Source organism: Carettochelys insculpta, chromosome 5 (assembly GCF_033958435.1).
Source record: "Carettochelys insculpta isolate YL-2023 chromosome 5, ASM3395843v1, whole genome shotgun sequence".
Taxonomy (NCBI): Eukaryota; Metazoa; Chordata; order Testudines; family Carettochelyidae; genus Carettochelys; species Carettochelys insculpta.
This window is the reverse complement of record NC_134141.1, coordinates 16,224,520-16,238,152: the sequence shown is the minus strand read 5'-3', so window position 1 is coordinate 16,238,152 and position 13,633 is coordinate 16,224,520.

The following is a 13,633-nucleotide window of genomic DNA, read 5'->3' as shown; positions in this document are numbered from 1 at the left end:
ATTACCTGTTTGGGGAAGATTTCTCTGCTTCAGGGCAACTACTACTGGTTGGTTTACATTCAAAAGTGATGACTGAGCCTGCTCTCTGCACTGGGCCATGCAATTCAGGGTTAAAAGATTGGCTGTTCACCTCTCAGCCAAACTCCAAAGAGCATGGAACCCTGGCACAGCGCACTGAGGCAGATTTTAAATCCCTCATTCCATCAGTCAGCAAAAATCATTCTTCCCAAGAGGCAGATCATTTAAAAAAAATGATATGGGAGGGGGGTGCAAGGTCTCAGGCTCATCCATCTCATTGAAAAGGTTGAAATACCTTACTATTTTTAGGTACTTGTATTCATGTTTATATACCGATAATACAGTTTTTACATTCTATGAACATATTACATGTGACAGAAGGTTTTTGGTTTTTTTTTTTTTTCCACATGAATATAACCAAAGTTTCTGATGGTTTGGACTACATTACACATGTTGGGGGTCTGCTAAATGCAGGGATGAAAAGTGGGGCCTGACTAACATAAAAGGTTTGCTCACCCCTATTTAACATGCGGCTCCCACACAGAGTCTGTCTCCAAATGAGTAAGACTTGCCAGGTTGGCTGGACTGGGCTGAAGCAGTAAACACAGCCCTTGTTGTAAGGATTGTGCAATTTCAAGTTGTAAGGAGTTGTGCCTGCAAGCTGCCAAGGAGGGGTGACAAATAGGTCACCAATCCCCAGGCTTTGGCTCAGGGGCTCCCTTCCCCTTCCTCAGCGTCCGCACAAAAGCATGGCCAATAGGATTTGACTCCTTTGAGCCTCCCGCCTGGCAATTTCAGAGCAATCCCTGAAAGTGGGCTGGGAGAAAACCACCAACCCACATGAAGGAGGGAGAGGGAAATAATCTGGATCACTGGCAAAGTCTGGATCGCTCCTGACTGCCTTCTTCCATGGTGCCTCCCTGTAAATCCTCCCCTTCTACCACGGCCGCCCCCTACATGGCACCCACTTCCTGACAGTTTTCATTTTTTAACCTCCTTCAATTTCCGATCCAAAGCACACAATCCTCAGCCCCCCCCCCCCCCCCAACCAGCTGATTCCCCAGCAGTGGAGTGGCAACTGCTTCCTTAGGGGGAAAGCCCAGCAAACTCCCAGAGGCACTGAAGGAAGGAGTCAGGAGCAGCCAGCAGCACAAAAGACCTGCCCTCCTGAGCCACAGCACAGCAGAAAACCTCCTCTGGCAGCCAGGGAGTTGGAAACCCGGATCGCCCTCCGCAGCACTTGCTAGCAAACCTGCCTAGGATTCCAATGACAATTGCAATGGCTACTGCAAACCGTTGGCTCCCCTGCAGCGCCTACACAACTGGATTCAAACAATAGGCAAACAAAAGCCCACATGCACTGGTCTGCTTGGGGGGAGCGCCCCCCGCTTTTTACTAGGCTTCCCAGAGACTTTAAAGGGCAACCAGGTCCCGCCAGCTGGGCTAGGGGTCCGCATTTGCTCTTTCACCCCCTGCCTAGCTGGGCTTGTTGGAGAGAAAGGGGGAAAGCCATCAAAGGCAGCGAGCAAGGCGGTTTAAAACAGCCTCCCGGGCTGCACTGAGGGGCGGGGCGACCAAGCCAGATGTTTGACAGTTGTTGCCCAGCGGCGGGAGCAGCTTTCCTCGCCCCCCTGCCCCCACCCGAGGGGGGCAGGAGTTAGGTGGGGGGGGGGCGGCCAGAATCAAGCGAAATCTCCACCTTATTTTCCTCCTTGACACACAAGAAACTCCCCCCGCCCGCACACTCCCCCCTCAGCCGGTGCTGGGCTGGTCCGGCCCGGCCCCTCCGGAGCAGCAAAGCAGCTATAGGGCGGTGGGGGGCAGTGAAAGCAATGAGCAGCCCCCCCCCGCCCGGACCCCCACTGCACACGAGGCAGAAGCAGCGCTTTCGCTAACTTTGCTGCACGGTAACTCCGCGGGGGGGGATGGGACATCCCTTCTGCGCCCCCCCGCCCTGGGGCGCTGAGCCCAGCCGGAACTAGGGACAGGCGCTGCCCCCGCGGGCTCTTACCTCCAGCCAGCGCGGGGCTGCCGCCGCCACCGCTGCCCTCGCCAAGGCGTCCTCCTCGCGGGGCGCAGGGAGCCGCAGCGCCACTGCCGCCGCCGCCGCAGCCCCGTGCAGGCCGGAGCAGGGGGCCGCGCTCCCACTCGCGCTCCCCGGCGCTGGCCCCGGGACAGCCCCGCCTGCACCTCGCCGCGCTAGCAACAAACACCCCCGAGCCGAGCCGCGCCGCGCCGCGCAGGCAGCAGGGCGGGCAGACACCCCCTGGCGGTCCCTGCCGGGCGCTGCAGCCCCTGCCAAGCCGGCCGCGGCTTGGGGACCGTCGGCAAAGTGCTCACGCCGGGCGGAGGAGGGGAGAGCCGGGCGAGCTCCGCTCGGAGCAGCGGGGGTGGAACGGGCTCTGTAGGGGATCCGGTGGCAGAAAGGGAAACTCTATTGGCGGGTTATTCTCGCACAGCGCTAGAACTGGCAGGGCCTGCAGAGGTGCTAGAGTCCCGTGCCCTGCTTTCAAGGCAGGACCAAGCACCAGCTTTAGCCCAGCCCCAAGAGGTGTCTGTCTAACCTGCTCTTAAACATCTCCAGGGAAGGAGATTCCACAACCTCCCTAGGCAATTTATCCCAGTGTTTAACCACCCTGACAGGAAGCTTTTCCTAAGGTCCAACCTAAAGTCCCTTGCTGCAGTTTAAGCCCATTGCTCTTTGTCCTATCATTAGAGGCCAAGGAGAACAATATTTCTCCCTCCTCGAGGTACTTGTACACTGCTATCATGTCCCCTCTAAATCTTCTCTTTTCTAAACTAAGCAAGGCCAGTTCTTTCAGTCTACCCTCATAGCTCACGTTCTCTAGACCTTTAATCATTCTTGTTGCTCTTCTCTGGACCTTATCCAATTTCTCCAGCTCTTTCCTGAAATGTGGTGCCCAGAACTGGACACAATACTCTAACTGAGGCCTAATGAGGACTGCGTAGAGTGGAAGAATGACTTTTCATGTCTTGCTCTCAACACTCCTGTTAATACATCCCAGAATCATGTTTGGTTTTTTTTCACAATAGCATCACTCTATTGACTCATATTTAGCTTGTGGTCCACTATGACCCCTAAATCCCTTTCTGCACTACTCCTTCCTAATAGCTTCCCATTTTGTATGTATGAAGCTAATGTTCCTTCCTAAGTGGAGAACTTTGCATTTGTCCATATTAAACTTCATCCTATTTACCTTAAACTATTTCTCTAGTTTGCCCAGATCATTTTGAATTCTGACCCTGTCCTCCAAAGAGGTTGCAACCCCTCCCAGCTTGGTATCATCTGCAAACTTAACAAGCATATTGTCTATGCCAATATCTGAATTGTTGATGAAGATACTGAATAGAATTGGTCCCAAAACAGATTCCTGCAGAACCCCACTTCTTGTACACTTCATGCAGGATTGCTGGCTGCTACCACTGACCCCATCCTGCAACCCCTGGCTCTGAATCTCCCTGCCTGTAAAGCTATAGGGACGACATCTCCCTAAACCTTGGCTCAAGAGGCACCGCAGAAGACAATGATTGGGCCACCTGACTCACTAGAGCAGTGTTTCCTCAACTTTTTGAGACCATCAAACACTAAACAGTAATATTTGTATGTGGAACAAACCTATGAACATTTTCTTCACAAATTGTTGACAAAAAAAACCAGGAACATACACAGCAAAAACAAAATGAAGTGATTTAATCAGGTATCATAGCAATGAAGTAACACTGAATCTGGTTTTAATAACAGAAAATATACATGCACCACATGTGGTTGCTATTTGGCTGTAGCACACTTGGTAGTTGTTTGCACAACACAGTCTAAGAAAGGCTGCACTAGAGAACTGGATTCAGCAGCACAGCGGTGTATCACTGCAGAAATCACAAATGCAAACCCACCAGAACAGACAGATGGCGACTGCCTCCAAAACACATGACCCCAAGTCCCTATATCACAGGAGACCTATGGGGATTTCACCTTGATGGAGGAGACCTGAGCAATCTCAAAGGCACCATTGGCTCTTTTGTACACACGACTACTAAGTACTTGTGCTCCTCACCCTCGCCAGGCACAGTGCAGTAAGTCCCATTCTTTTCTGCTGACCAAGAGTCTAGCCCCTTTCCAAATTAATTTCAAGAGAGTCACAGCCTATCAGGTTTCTCCCATCCCTTCCTCAGCACAAAGAACAGCTCAAACTTGGGCTTTTGACACTAGCATAATTTCTACCTAGTATCCCACTACCCAAATGCAAAACACGCCAGGTCAGCTGGGGCTTCGGTGTGTGTTTTTGAATGTCTTTACAATCATTTACAAGGCTTAATAAGAAACTTATCGGCAGGAGCTGGCTTAGGTAGCAAACACATGACTTCTTTGAAACTGTAATTAAAGATGTAATAGGCAGCAGAAAACCTCTAACCATGAAAGTCTTTGGCAGCAGCCCTTGCCAGAGATCAAGCTTTGGGCTCACTTACACACACAGTGTACTATTTCAACCGTACTAGAACAACTTCTCTTAGCCTAGAGTGAATGCTTTTATACAAGTGTAAAGGTGCCTCAACCATGCTAGCTTGTATAAACCTGATTTTAGCCCTATTTGACTCCAGTTAAAGCAAGTGATTCATCCCACATCATTGTGTTGGAAGTAAAAATCTGGAAAATGTCGTCCTACGTAGGCAGTGTCTTTCAAAAAGCTCTATTTTTTTTTTTTTGGTTTGGTTTGTTTTTCTTCAGAAAATACCAGCCCTGATCTTGCAGAATTGTGCCCTTACTACTCATGGAAAGTGCTATAGTGACCACAATTGGAACTGAAATGCCCTATTTATCCAGCAAATGAATGCAGCACAGGCAGAGGCAGGAAAGCACTCCTAACTCTTCTGCTCTGATGTGCCTCATTTTCCCATTGGGAGAAATCCCTACTAGGACAGAAAGAGTGAGAAAGTCCACTAAAGCAACCATCAGTAGAACTAATAGTGACTGTAATTTTGGTTTTAGGACACTGGTCTGTTACAAACTGTGCTGAGAACAATAATTGCTATCCTAGAGCTGTCCAACAGATGTTAATAGTAAAAGCTTCCCCTCTCCCCCAATGTAGTCTTGATTTAAATCATTAATTTAGGCACCTTGGGAAATTTTAGCCTTACAGGATGTATAATGTACCTCATTATCAAGCCTTGACTCAATCAGCACCTTCATGTGCAAAACAGCTACTAAAACAAATAGGTATTCATGCAGCAAGTTTGCAGGATCAAGCTCATTGAATAATAAAATAGAAATTGTGCAAACAAAAGGGTACAAGCTAAGAGTTTATGAGGGAGTTCGTTTGGTTTTGAGAAACAATTATTTCTTTGGGGAATTGAAGACAAAGGTTTGAGGAATTACTGGGATACACCCATGTTGGAAGTCATCTATACTGTATATGGGTTCATCTAAAACAAAGCACTACAAAAATCAGATCTTAGAGTGGTTTTCAAAAATCACACAAAATATAAATGAACCACTGACTCAAGTCAGAACATGCATACCCAAAGCCAGTTAGAGAGCTCTTGTCATCTAGACACAATTCTGAAGGCTGATCTAAAAATGCATCAGGTTAGATTAATAGAAACTATCCTGAAAACCATATTATGATCTGAAGGTTTGTAATGGCCAATGGAGACTTTGAGCACAACATTGTCCACTTAGTACTTTGCAGTTATTGAACTATATCAAGACGTTATTTTTGGCATCTAACTAGAGTCCAGGGAACACAGATGGTACACGCAATTCTTCTCCTGAGCTTCAATACATGACCACTTTGTTCTTGTGCTAGAAATCATAAATTGGTGCTAGCAGCCTCTCTCCATTCACGTCATGCTCTCTCAGAGTGCCTTACTTATTTTAAGAAGATCTCACCATAGGAGTATATGTGTCATAATTTTCTACTGACGGGAATAGACCAGCAGAGCTTATCTACTATGATAAAACAATGCCCTGGACTGGCTGGGCTAATAGAGCTGCTTGTTTAGCTCATGCAATAAAGGCCAGAGACAAAGATCACAGTAAAGTTTGAACCTCTCCAGTCTGGTGCCAAACTACAGGAGGTCAATATTATCTATCAGCATTGCAAACACCGCCACTTAGAAGACATTTCGGGGTAAATTAGAACTAAATAAACAGCACAGAACATGGAGGCTATGTCTACACTAGAGAGTTTTGTAGACAAAACTGGGGTTTTGTCACTACAGCTTGTGGAGCATCTACACACAAAATGTGTTTTGTCAACAGAAACTGTTGACAAAAAAGCTGTGAGACACTCTGGAGGGGCCCTTTTGTTGACAAAGCGGATTGAAAGATTGGTCTGCTTTTATGTGTAGACATGATCTGACAACAGAAGTTTTGTGGGAACATCTCTTTTCCAACAGCAACTTTTGTTGACAGATGCTTCTAGTGTAGACATAGGCTGAGAGCCAGGACTGGTGGCTGTAAGCAAACTTCTTGGGACCACAGGAAACTCGGCCACACCTAGGGTAAGTAGACATCCAGCTAACTAAAATCATGCCAGACAATGGATGTTGCTGGAGTAGAGAGGTTCAACCTGTAGTTCATTGAGTTCAGTGGAGTTACATCAGGGATTGCCATATTATATTCCCTCTTCTGTGCATGTGGGATTAGCTGTGATATGTGTCTGTGGTCCAGGGTGTGTGCGTGTGTGAGTCTCTCTCTCCACCTTAAAAATTGCATTTTAAAATATGGAGCTGAAATTACTGGTGTTTTGTCAATAAGTAGTTCATGGGCAAAGAGAATCTGATTCACTGCAACACTGAATAGATCAAAATTATCCCTCAGTTCCCCATGGAGAAAGGTGCTTATTAAACTGCTCACTGTGGTGCTGCAAATAATTCCACTTTCGCAAACAAAGTTCTGAGCTTACTTTTACTCCAGCTGTCTCCAGTAAATGTCACAAACTCTTTTTGCAAGACCTCCTAATAATATCCCTGGTCCCAACTTTAATTTCAGTCCTAGAGCCTCCTCCCTTACTCATGTACATTGTGTTTTCAGCACCATCCCCCGCAAGAGAGCAAAGTTTTGCTGTGCAGTTCCTTATCTAGTATTTCAGGTGCCAAATTAAGGGTTTAAAGTCTAGGCAAACATTATGTTCTCCCAGACTCCACATTGTGTTTGGGTCAACAAAAGAACCAACACACCGCAGAAAGCTGGGAAACCAAACCTGTGATGCGCTGTACTGAAATAGAGATATTTCCAGAAGACCCACTGTAGGCATGATCCACAAACCACAAGAGTCAGTGGAAATAACCCCGTTGACTTTAGTAGATTTGGGATCAAGATCCAAGCCTGGCTGCCTTTGATACCCTATCCTGTAGTGAAGGACAAGGAAAGGGATGTTTCTCAGGGGACATAGTATCTGGAGAATGAAACATATGATTGGGGAACACAGGGAAAAGTCTATTTCCATATAAACAAAACTGAAAGGAGCTTGTTGGAATCTAATGACAGTACTTGGCAGGGTAGCTGAGAGCCACTGAACCAAACTATAAATCCTATCTATAAAGGAAATCGGTTTAAGCCAGGAGATTGCAGCCCCCCCATACTCCCTTCCCTGCACCCCTACTACCTACGATACTTAGTGAGTCCAGCTAACTTTATGTCGGGTGAAAGGAAATTTTCAGCTAGCTCTCTTTGCACCATATTGCCATGTTTGTTGATTGTTACCCATTAATAGCTGTTGCCATAAGCAACTGGATGAGGAACAACAACCACAAACAGTCCAATATCCAAAGCACATCTATGGCACTACGTAAGCTAAAGAAAGAATGGAAATCTGCTCTCTAACCTAGGTACAAGATACTAGGACCATGTATACGAACACTATTCTAACGCCCCATCTTGCAACAAATCCATTCTTTAGCCACAAACGAGTTTTTAAAACTTACCTAAGGTTATTGATACTTGCTTAGGCACCACAATTCCACATGCAGGTTGCACCTCTCTGGTCCAGCATGGTGGGAACCAGACCTGCCCCCAACAAGAGAATTTGCCAGAGCAGGGAAGTCCCCAGCAATGGGCCCCAAGCACACTGCCTGCTCCCACCCTCCACTGGGCTGCTTGTCTAGCTGCTGCAGGTGGCTCCAGGCCTGGCTCTACACTGCCTCCTGCAGGATTGTGAGGCCATGTTGGCTTTCCTGGCTCCAGATCCGTGGGGCTGCTAGGAGAATCTGGTTCCTCTGACCTTGGCCCCAGCTGCCTCCCGGCTTCCCCAAGGGGCTGCTGGTGGACACTGGCTCCAGCGGCCCTATGGGGCTGCCAGCATATGCTAGCTCCTCTGGCCCCAGCCTCTGCTGCCCCCGCAAGGCTGCCGGAGGACACCAGCTCCTCTGGCCTTTACCCCAACTGCCAGGGGATACCAGCTTCTCTGGCCCTATCTGCCAGGGCAACACCGGCTCCTCTAGCCCTGCTCCACTGTCCCCGGTGGGGCTGCAGTGGGCCACCAGCTCTGCCTTGCCCTCCTGCATGTGCTTTTTGGTCCATGAAGAGCCCTGGTCCTGCCAGATGTTGCTGGACCAGAGAGCACTGGTTTTGGGAGGTGCAATCTGTACTTGGCTGGTCTTTAAAAAAGGTGGGCTTAGACCCAGTCTACATGAAGTTGTGCTGCTTTAACAAAAATTAATTTAGTTAGACTGGGATAAACGCCAATGTGAACACACTGAAATCAATTTCAACATTTCTTCAATATTGATGTAGTACTATCTTAAAATAGCATGGACTCCACTTAAGATGACTTGTCTAAATCAACATAAACGCAGGTTTAAATCAAATTAGGAGCATTAACATAGGAATTTGCATTGGCTTAACTAAATCAATTTGAAAACCAGCTTTAGTTAAACTGGGGCAGCTCCTGTCTAGCTAAGCATTGATTCTAAACATCCATCTTTAACATACTGAGTGAAAGCCTCAGTTGGTGTACGTCATCATAGTTCTACTGAAGTTAACAATCTCCCCAAATTATACCAAATGCCAATCTGCACCAACACTTACAAATAAACTCTTCTGATTTCCTCTGCATGAACGCTGCCATAGACAAAAGAATGCCAATAAAATTCATTTTTAAAAAAAATTAATGATTTTGCAACTATAAATAATAATTTTATCAGATATCAAAGAGTGCTTTGTGGTGGTGAGGAAGTTTGGAAAGCGATGTTCCATAACAAAATAAAAATACCTAGTGGGTCATCATTTTTGGCTCACTGGCTTATCTGCTTTTTCAGGAGATAGCAAAAGAAGAGAAAGACCTCTTGATACTCATAAAACTGATGGAGGATAAAAAAAATGTTATCAGTTTTTAAACCCATCTCCTCTTTCTTAGTCCCACTTTTTTCGGGTCTGTGGAAGAGAGTATTGTGGAATGCCTAATATGACAAATGCGTCACATAGAATTAAAAAAGAAAAAAAAAGATGTATGTTTTATATAAAGTCTCAGCTGGGGGTACTGCTAATGTGTCTGATTATCTCTTAACACAATTCAAAATAGTCTGTATTAAAAAACAAGTGGCACACTCCTCAAGCAAACCATACAATGAAATCAACAGAATATGCAAAACACCTCACTTGGCCTGACCTGGTTTAGATTCATACTGTTAACAGCTGTTGGTCTAATGTCCTTACGCCACCAGCTAAGCTCCTGATTCTGTGTCTGACTCACACATTGGGCCTCGCTAGTTATCTCACCAGAGGGTAAATCCGGAGCATTTCCACAGAGATCGACAGAGTTGCTTGTGCCACGGTAAATGGAATCATGCTTGGTTCCACTGATTGCTTCATCTTTGCTTTGGATAATACAGGTCTTTCTCCCTTACCTCTTTGTATCTTTCAGGACAGGACTGATGAAATGATTCCTGTCTTTAAAATAAAATAAAAAGGAAGATTGCTAATTAAATGTCACTCCTGGTGGAGAAGAGCTGGGGTGTGAGAGTACTGAGCACAAAGAGAGTCTTTATATGGGATGCTGGACACAGACCCAGTGGCACCCTAGCTATATCGGGGTTACTGCCAGTACAACAGTGTTTCCACACAGAACCTGCCCAAATCCTGGTCTGGTTGAGCTGTGCATGGAACAGACTGTTGATCACACAACTAGATATTTAAACTTCACGTTTACGCCACATCATACCAAATTGGTTAAAGAACAACAGGAAATACTCTCTATCTCGTTGGCATAGCTGTGCTTGGAAACAGCAGTCACAGAGATGCCTTCCCTGGAGTATATAGGCCAGAGGCAACCATACTTTGACTATCAAAGGTAGGGTAAGGTGACCAGTACTGGCAGCAACATGCCAGGCCCAAGAGGGCAAGAACTCCTCCCAGAGTGTGTTCAGCAGGGTAGCAGTGGCTGAGTAAAGTCCAAGTGATACTAGGTCTTTCAAATGCTGCTGGTAAGCATGCTCCCTCCTGGCTCCAGGAAGCTTTGTGGGATTGGTTTTGTTTTGGCTCAAGAACTAGTCAGCGTCTATTCCAGCACGCCACTTTCAAGTGATGCCCCATGCATCTAGTCCATCTATGGTATTTTTAAGGCTGCTACCACCCTGGTACTTAAGCTCTGGTACTGCATCCTCCACCTCATCCATTCCAAATTCATGAGGTAGGCCCCCCTCCCCTCAGAAGTTTCATAAGGATGGCTAAAGAATTAGATTTTAGGGCATCTTTTTCTCTGGTTTCTGAACCTCTAGGTCATATTTGCTTCACGTTTTCAAACATTCCTCTGAAGCCACGAGGCTAGAAACTTACCTTTCGCAAGTAAAAGCTGAGATTTTCATGCAACATCTTCCTTTCCTCAGCTGAGGCTATCTTTGCTGCCTCCTCTGCCCGCCCTCCCACATCCACTTCTTCCACCATCAGCAGATGTTTCCTCAGTGAGAATCCATCTCTCCCCTTTCCCTACCCAGCCCCAGTGACATCTTACTATCATGGTTGTGTGCCTTCATGCCCCTCCTGTTGGGTCAAAGCCTCGTAAAAGCCCAGGCTTTCATCCTCCCATCTGTCCCAATTAATCATATATTCCATTTTCCCATTAATCCACCCCCTTGCCCACCTGTTCCTTCCCTGGTAACCTTCTCCTCTCCCTGCCCTTGATGCCTTTCCTTTCACTGCTACTCCCACCACCCATTGGGGGACGACCAGTTCACATCCCTCCCTCCCTCCCAACACAGTTTTTCAGCAGAAGGGAATGGCGATGCAGAAGAACAATCCCATCCATCTCCTCCTATCAGCCCCTCCAAAGGAACAACAACAGGAAAAGAGGGGAGAGATTATTCAGCAAAAACAGCCAACCTATTCTTGTGGAGGGGGACTTTATTTCTCCTTCCCTGCTTGCTTTACTTGTGGTTCCTTTGGCTGTATTAGGTCTAGGCCCAAATCCTTTCTCAGTATCTTCTGAGCAGCCAGTACCTATACAGAATCTTACTGATTGCAAGCAGAGGGGTATACCAGAGTGGATCTTCTTGCAGGGATGGGATCTTTGACAATAAGTTTTTTGGAGCCAGGACTGTCATCTTATTTACAGGAAGTGATCCACACACAAAGAATGTTGTACAACTACTAGCAGCCCTGCCCCTGATATGCTCAGGCAAGCAATCAGAAACTTGGATGACTTCAATGCCCTATGAAATAGGCTTCCATGGTTGTTGGAGGGATTTTTTTTTTTTTGGTACAGAAAGTTTAATTCTCTACCTGCATCTTTATCTTTAATTTGATATACAAAACAGTATTTGTAACACTTTATTAAATGATTTTCACATCCATCCATCAAGAGCCTTTCTTTATTTCCAATGAGCACCATCCTTTTCTGTGTTTCTAAATTGCTCAGTCTTGCAAAGACTCATGTTCCCTTGAGATTTTCTCATATAAGAAAGAGACTTGGCAAAGTCGTGCCCTAGGTGATTACAACAGTACTTAGGGTTAGGGTAAGTCTAAACTGCAAAACAGCCCCCCCGCCCCCCCATGGCCAAACAAACAAACAAAAATTTTGCAGCAAGTCTCAGAGCCTGTGACTACAGACTCAGGCTTGTACTCGTTAGTAGGCATCCTTCAATCCCAAGAGATCATGGGTTTGCGCCCCAGTTGGACTGATTCGAGCAGCATCTTCTGTGGCTATGCAATCCAATCCAGGAGTGTCAGTCCTTTCCGCACCGTGAGCAGCAGTAGGCAGATGTCGCTCTGGTATCATGGGCACGGATCTTCCTGAGGGCTCTCCTGTCTTCCGCTTTCTTCACCAAGGTAGTTTCATACACAACAAGAGCTTCCTTCACTCCCTGTTTCCAGGCATGCCTGTCTGAGGTGAGCGAATGCCAGGTGTTCACGCTGATAGAGAGAGCACTGAGGTTACGCTTGCACGTGTCCTTGTAGCGCAATTTAGGTCGCCCTTTCGGCCTCTTTTCAGACGCGAGTTCGCCGAAGAGGAGGTCCTTCGGCATTCGGCCATCCGTCATGCGTGAGACATGGCCCAGCCAGCACATACGCCTCTGTTTGAGAAGGGTGAACATGGAGGCAGTGCCTGCCCTCTCAAGCACTGCACTACTGGGGACCTTGTCCTGCCATGAGATACCGAGTATGAGCCTAAGGCAGCACATGTGGAATGTATTGAGCTGCTGCTCTTGTTTTGAGCCTAAAGTCTATGTTTCACTGCTGTACAGCAGTGTGCTTAAAACACAGGCTGTGTAGACCTGCACCTTGGTGTGTACAGTGAGCTTATTGTTAGCCCGTACTCTCTTCGTCAGCCTGGAGAACGTTGTGGCGGCTTTTCCAATGCACTTGTTGATCTCACTATCATGTGACAAGTTGTCTGAGATCGTTGAGCCTAGGTACAGGCTTGTACTATGATGCTGACAATTGCCATGTAGCCTGAGCCAGAAAATCTACATGGCTATTTTAGGCACAGTAGTTGTATATGTAAATGCAAACTCTGTGACTTGCTTCCCCATGTTTATTTTTGTAGTGTAGACCTATTCCTAGAGGCATCAACTTATATCTGGGCCCCCGCTGTGACAGGCAGCGTACAGAACCACAAAGAGAGACGGTTCCTACTGTGAAGAGCTTACAACCCAAATAGCGCAGAAGTCAGTAGTATTACCCCAGTGTAAGATTGGTCAAGTGAGCAGAGTGCCTGGAACTTTGAAATTCAATTTCTTCTCATGTGATGGGGAGCAGAATTTTTGCTTTTGTTTGCATCTTGATTCCATTTGATTAAAATTAAAAAAAAAGATTCAAAAATGTGGACAATCCCATTATACATTATACTATGTTGACAACCAATATCCATTGTGATGATGAGGAAAGCCGTTTATCCTAGCGTTGTCATTCTTACATTCTTCCAGACCATCTAATACTGCCGAGCAGAATCTTAACCATCGTCTTAGTCATGACTGCCTCTCCAGTGAGAGCTCACTGGTGTTGTGAGAACAGATGTAAGAATGGAGAGGGAAGATGATAGAATTATGAATAAAATATACAAACTGAACTGCCCTGTCACATTTCCTCAGAACGACTGTCTTCTGATAGCCAGAGATTATGATGATTCTATAAAAGGCCTATTTTCTATTTCAGTGGTTCGGA